This window comes from Arachis stenosperma, chromosome 6 (genome assembly GCF_014773155.1).
Source record: "Arachis stenosperma cultivar V10309 chromosome 6, arast.V10309.gnm1.PFL2, whole genome shotgun sequence".
Taxonomy (NCBI): Eukaryota; Viridiplantae; Streptophyta; class Magnoliopsida; order Fabales; family Fabaceae; genus Arachis; species Arachis stenosperma.
In genome coordinates this window covers 111,192,849-111,198,907 of record NC_080382.1, presented here as the reverse complement: position 1 = coordinate 111,198,907, position 6,059 = coordinate 111,192,849, and the positions used below count along the sequence as shown (strand labels likewise).

Sequence of the window (6,059 nt, the reverse complement as noted above, 5' to 3'; positions counted from 1 at the left end):
TGGTTGGGCGTTTAACGCCCAAAAAGGTAGTGCATTGGGCGTTAAACGCCAGAATGTGCACCATTCTGGGCGTTTAACGCCAGGATGGCACAAGAGGGAAGATTTTGTTTTCAAATCAATTTTTTTTCAAGTTTTCAAAGTTTTTCAAAATCAAATCTTTTTCAAATCAAATCTTTTTCAAAATCAATTTCTTGCCTTTTTCAAAGATACTTACTAACAATTAATGATTTGATTGAACATCTCAAATTTGTTGCCTTTTCTGTTGAGAAAGGTTTAATGTTTGAATCATATCTTTTCTTGTTAGGCAAGTCATTAATTTTTAAAATCAAATCTTTTTAAAATTGTTTTTCAAATCATATCTTCTCAATCACATCTTTTTAAAACCATAACTTCTCAATCATATCTTTTTAATCACATCTTTTTCAAAATAGTTTCCAATCAAATCTTTTTAATTTCTAATTTCAAATTCTTTTTCAAAAATCACTTGATTTCTTTCCCACCCTTGGGTTTCGAAAATCAATTAAAGTTTTTCAAAATGTTTTTAAAATCTTTTTAATTGAATTTTCGAAATTTCTTCCCCTCTTCTCACATCCTTCTATTTATGAAGTATCACTCCTCCTCAATGCATAATTCGAACTCTATCTCACTAAGTTCGAATTCTTTTACCTCTTTCTTCTATTTTTCTGTTCTTCTGACACCTCAAGGAATCTCTATACTGTGACATAGAGGATTCCATATTTTCTTGTTCTCTTCTCCTTCATATGAGCAGGAACAAAGACAAAGGCATTCTTGTTGAAGCTGACCCTGAACCTGAAAGGACCTTGAAGCGAAAGCTAAGAGAAGCTAAGGCACAACTCTCTGTTGAGGACCTGACCGAATTCTTCAAAGAAGAAGAACCCATGGCAGCCGAAAACAACAACAGTGCCAACAATGCAAGGAAGGTGCTGGGTGACTTTACTGCACCTACTCCCGACTTCTATGGGAGAAGCATCTCTATCCCTGCCATTGGAGCAAACAACTTTGAGCTTAAGCCTCAATTAGTTTCTCTAATGCAATAGAATTGCAAGTTCCATGGACTTCCATTGGAAGATCCTCATCAGTTCTTAGCTGAATTCTTGCAAATCTGTGACACAGTCAAGACTAATGGGGTTGACCCTGAGGTCTACAGACTCATGCTATTCCCTTTTGCTGTAAGAGATAGAGCTAGGACATGGTTGGACTCACAACCTAAAGAAAGCCTGGACTCATGGGAAAAGCTAGTCAATGCCTTCTTGGCAAAGTTCTTTCCACCTCAAAAATTGAGTAAGCTTAGAGTAGAAGTCCAAACCTTCAGACAGAAGGATGGAGAATCCCTCTATGAAGCTTGGGAAAGATACAAACAATTAATCAGAAAATGTCCTTCTGACATGCTTTCTGAATGGAGCATCATAGGTATTTTCTATGATGGTCTCTCTGAACTATCCAAGATGTCTTTGGATAGCTCTGCTGGAGGATCTCTTCATCTGAAGAAGACGCCTACAGAAGCTCAAGAACTAATTGAAATGGTTGCAAATAACCAATTCATGTATACTTCTGAAAGGAATCCTGTGAACAATGGGACTAATCAGAAGAAAGGAGTTCTTGAGATTGATACTCTGAATGCCATTCTGGCTCAGAATAAGATATTGACTCAACAAGTCAATTTGATTTCTCAAAGTCTGTCTGGAATGCAAAATGCACCAAGCAGTACTAAGGATGCTTCATCTGAAGAAGAAGCCTATGATCCTGAGAACCCTTCAATGGAAGAGGTGAATTACCTGGGAGAACCCTATGGAAACACCTATAATTCTTCATGGAGAAATCATCCAAATTTCTCATGGAAGGATCAACAGAGACCTCAACAAGGTTTCAACAACAATAATGGTGGAAGAAACAGGTTTAGCAATGGCAAGCCTTTTCCATCATCTTCTCAGCAACAGACAGAGAATTCTAAGCAGAACCCCTCTGACTTAGCAACCATGGTCTCTGATCTAATCAAAACCACTCAAAGTTTCATGACTGAAACAAGGTCCTCCATTAGGAATTTGGAGGCACAAGTGGGACAGCTGAGCAAGAAAGTTACTGAACTCCCTCCTAGTACTCTCCCAAGCAATACAGAAGAAAATCCAAAAGGAGAGTGCAAGGCCATCAACATGGCCGAATTTGGAGAGGAAGGAGAGGCAGTGAACGCCACTGAGGAAGACCTCAATGGGCGTGCACTGACCTCCAATGAGTTCCCCAATGAGGAACCATGGGAATCTGAGGCTCAAAATGAGACCATAGAGATTCCATTGGACTTACTTCTGCCCTTCATGAGCTCTGATGAGTATTCTTCCTCTGAAGAGGATGAGTATGTCACTGAAGAGCAAGTTGCTAAATACCTTAGAGCAATCATGAAGCTAAATGACAAGTTATTTGGAAATGAGACTTGGGAGGATGAACCCCCTTTGCTCACCAAAGAACTGGATGACTTGTCTAGGCAGAAATTACCTCAAAAGAGACAAGATCCTGGGAAGTTTTCCATACCTTGTACCATAGGCACCATGACCTCCAAGAAGGCTCTGTGTGACTTAGGGTCAAGTGTAAACCTCATGCCTCTCTCTGTAATGGAGAAGCTAGGGATCTTTGAGGTACAAGCTGCAAGAATCTCATTAGAGATGGCATACAACTCAAGAAAACAAGCTCATGGACTTGTAGAGGATGTTTTGGTGAAGATTGAAAACCATTACATCCCTGCTGATTTCATAGTCCTAGAGACTGGGAAGTGCATGGATGAATCTATCATCCTTGGCAGACCCTTCCTGGCCACAGCAAAGGCTGTGATTGATGTTGATGGAGGTGAACTGATCATTCAAGTGAATGAAGATTCCTTTGTGTTTAAGGCTCAAGGATATCCCTCTGTCACCATGGAGAGGAAGCATGAAGAGCTTCTCTCAACTCAGAGTCAAACAGAGCCCCCACAGTCAAACTCTAAGTTTGGTGTTGGGAGGCCACAACCAAACTCTAAGTTTGGTGTTGAACCCCCACATTCAAACTCTAAGTTTGGTGTTGGGAGGTTCCAACATTGCTCTGAGAAAATATGAGGCTCCATGAGAGCCATCTGTCAAGCTACTGACATTAAAGAAGCGCTTGTTGGGAGGCAACCCAATGTTATATTTTATCTATTTTCTTTTGTTATTTTATGTTTTCTGTAGGTTGATGATCATGAGAAGTCACAAAATCAATTGAAAAAGCAAAAACAGAATGAAAAACAGGAAGAAAAACAGCACACCCTGGAGGAAGAACCTACTGGCGTTTAAACGCCAGTAAGGCTAGCAGGTGGGCGTTTAACGCCCAGTCTGGCACCATTCTGGGCGTTTAACGCCAGAAAGGGGCACCAGACTGGCGTTAAACGCCAGAAAAGGGCAAGAACCTGGCGTTAAACGCCAGAAATGGGCACCAGCCCGGCGTTTAACGCCAGAATTGGCTCAAAACATGATTTTGAATGCCATATGGTGCAGGGATGACTTTTCCTTGACACCTCAGGATCTGTGGACCCCACAGGATCCCCACCTACCCCACCACTCTCTCTTCTTCACCCATTCACCAATCACCTCCATACCTCTTCCCTAAAAACCCTTCACCTATCAAATCCCATCTTTCTCTTCACCACTCACATCCATCCTTCATAAAACCCCACCTACCTCACCCTTCAAATTCAAACCACTTTCCCTCCCAAACCCACCCATACATGACCGAACCATGAGCCCCCCTCTCCTATATAAACCCTTCTTCACTCCTTCATTTTCACACAACCTAAACACCACTTCTCCCCCTCTTTGGCTGAACACAAAGCCATTCCCTTCTTCCTCATTTCTTCTTCTTCTACTCTCTTCTTTCTTCTTTTGCTCGAGGACGAGCAAACCTTTTAAGTTTGGTGTGGTAAAAGCATTGCTTTTTGTTTTTCCATAACCATTTATGGCATCCAAGGCCGGAGAAACCTCTAGAAAGAGGAAAGGGAAGGCAAAAGCTTCCACCTCCGAGTCATGGGAGATGGAGAGATACATCTCAAGGGTGCATCAAGACCACTTCTATGAAGTTGTGGCCTTGAAGAAGGTGATCCCCGAGGTCCCTTTTTCACTCAAAAAGAGTGAATATCTGGAGATCCGACATGAGATCTGAAGAAGAGGTTGGGAAGTTCTCACTAACCCCATTCAACAAGTCGGAATCTTAATGGTTCAAGAGTTTTATGCCAATGCATGGATCACCAAGAACCATGATCAAAGTGTGAACCCGGATCCAAAGAATTGGCTTACTATGGTTCGGGGGAAATACTTAGATTTTAGTCCGGAAAATGCGAAGTTGGCATTCAACTTGCCCATGATGCAAGGAGATGAACATCCTTACACTAGAAGGGTCAACTTTGATCAAAGGTTGGACCAAGTCCTCACTGACATTTGTGAAGAGGGCGCCCAATGGAAGAGAGATTCAAGAGGGAAGCCGGTTCAATTGAGAAGGCATGACCTCAAGCCCGTGGCTAGAGGATGGTTGGAGTTTATCCAACGCTCAATCATTCCCACTAGCAATCGGTCCGAAGTTACTCTAGACCGGGCCATCATGATTCATAGTATCATGATTGGAGAAGAAGTGGAAGTTCATGAGGTTATAGCCCAAGAACTTTATAAGGTGGCGGACAAGTCCTCTACCTTGGCAAGGTTAGCCTTTCCTCATCTCATTTGTCACCTCTGTTATTCAGTTGGAGTTGACATAGAAGGAGACACCCCCATTGATGAGGACAAGCCCATCACTAAGAAAAGGATGGAGCAAACAAGAGACCCCTCTCACCATGAGATCCCTGAGATATCTCAAGGGATGCACTTTCCTCCACAAGACTATTGGGAGCAACTGAACACCTCCCTAGGAGAATTGAGTTCCAACATGGGACAACTAAGGGTGGAGCACCAAGAACATTCCATCCTCCTCCATGAAATTAGAAAAGATCAAAGAATCATGAGAGAGGAGCAACAAAGACAAGGAAGAGACATTGAGGAGCTCAAGCACTCCATAAGACCTTCAAGAGGAAGAACAAGCCGCCATCACTAAGGTGGACCCGTTCTTTGATTTCCTTGTTCTTTAATTTTCTGTTTTTCGAATTTTAGTGCTTATGTTATTCTATGTTTGTGTCTTATGATCATTAGTGTCTTAGTGTCTATGCCTTAGAGTTATGAATGTCCTATGAATCCATCACCTTTCTTAAATAAACAATGTTCTTAATTGAAAAAGAAAAGAATTGCATGAATTTTGAATTTTATAACAGTTTAATTATTTTGATGTGGTGGCAACACTTTTGTTTTCTGAATGAATGTTTGAACAGTGCATATGTCTTTTGAATTTGTTGTTCATGAATGTTGGCTCTTGAAAGAATGATGAAAAAGGAGACATGTTACTGAGGATCTGAAAAATCATAAAAATGATTCTTGAAGCAAGAAAAAGCAGTAAATACAAAAAAAAAAGAGGCGAAAAAAAAAACGAAAAAAAAGGGAGAAAAAGAAAAAGAAAGAAATAAAGTTGTGATCCAAGGCAAAAAGAGTGTGCTTAAGAACCCTGGACACCTCTAATTGGGGACTTTAGCAAAGCTGAGTCACAATCTGAAAAGGTTCACCCAATTATGTGTCTGTGGCATGTATGTATCCGGTGGTAATACTGGAAGACAGAGTGCTTTGGGCCACGGCCAAGACTCAATAAAGTAGATGTGTTCAAGAATCATCATACTTAACTAGGAGAATCAATGACACTATCTGGATTCTGAGTTCCTAAAGAAGCCAATCATTCTGAATTTCAAAGGATAGAGTGAGATGCCAAAACTATTAAGAGGCAAAAAGCTAAAAGCCCCGCTCATCTAATTAATACTGATCTTCATAGATGTTTTTGGAATTCATTGCATATTCTCTTCTTTTTATCTTATTTGATCTTCAGTTGCTTGAGGACAAGCAACAATTTAAGTTTGGTGTTGTGATGAGCGGATAATTTGTACGCTTTTTGGCATTATTTTTAGTATGTTT

At 40.8% G+C, this 6,059-nt stretch overlaps 1 non-coding gene across 1 annotated transcript; it reads right to left on the bottom strand.

Moving 5' to 3' along the window:
• Positions 1 to 1,304: 1,304 nt before the first annotated feature.
• On the bottom strand, positions 1,305 to 1,412 carry LOC130937158 (small nucleolar RNA R71). The gene has a single exon (XR_009068389.1). It is a non-coding gene; the product is annotated as a small nucleolar RNA R71 (small nucleolar RNA).
• Positions 1,413 to 6,059: the final 4,647 nt, after the last annotated feature.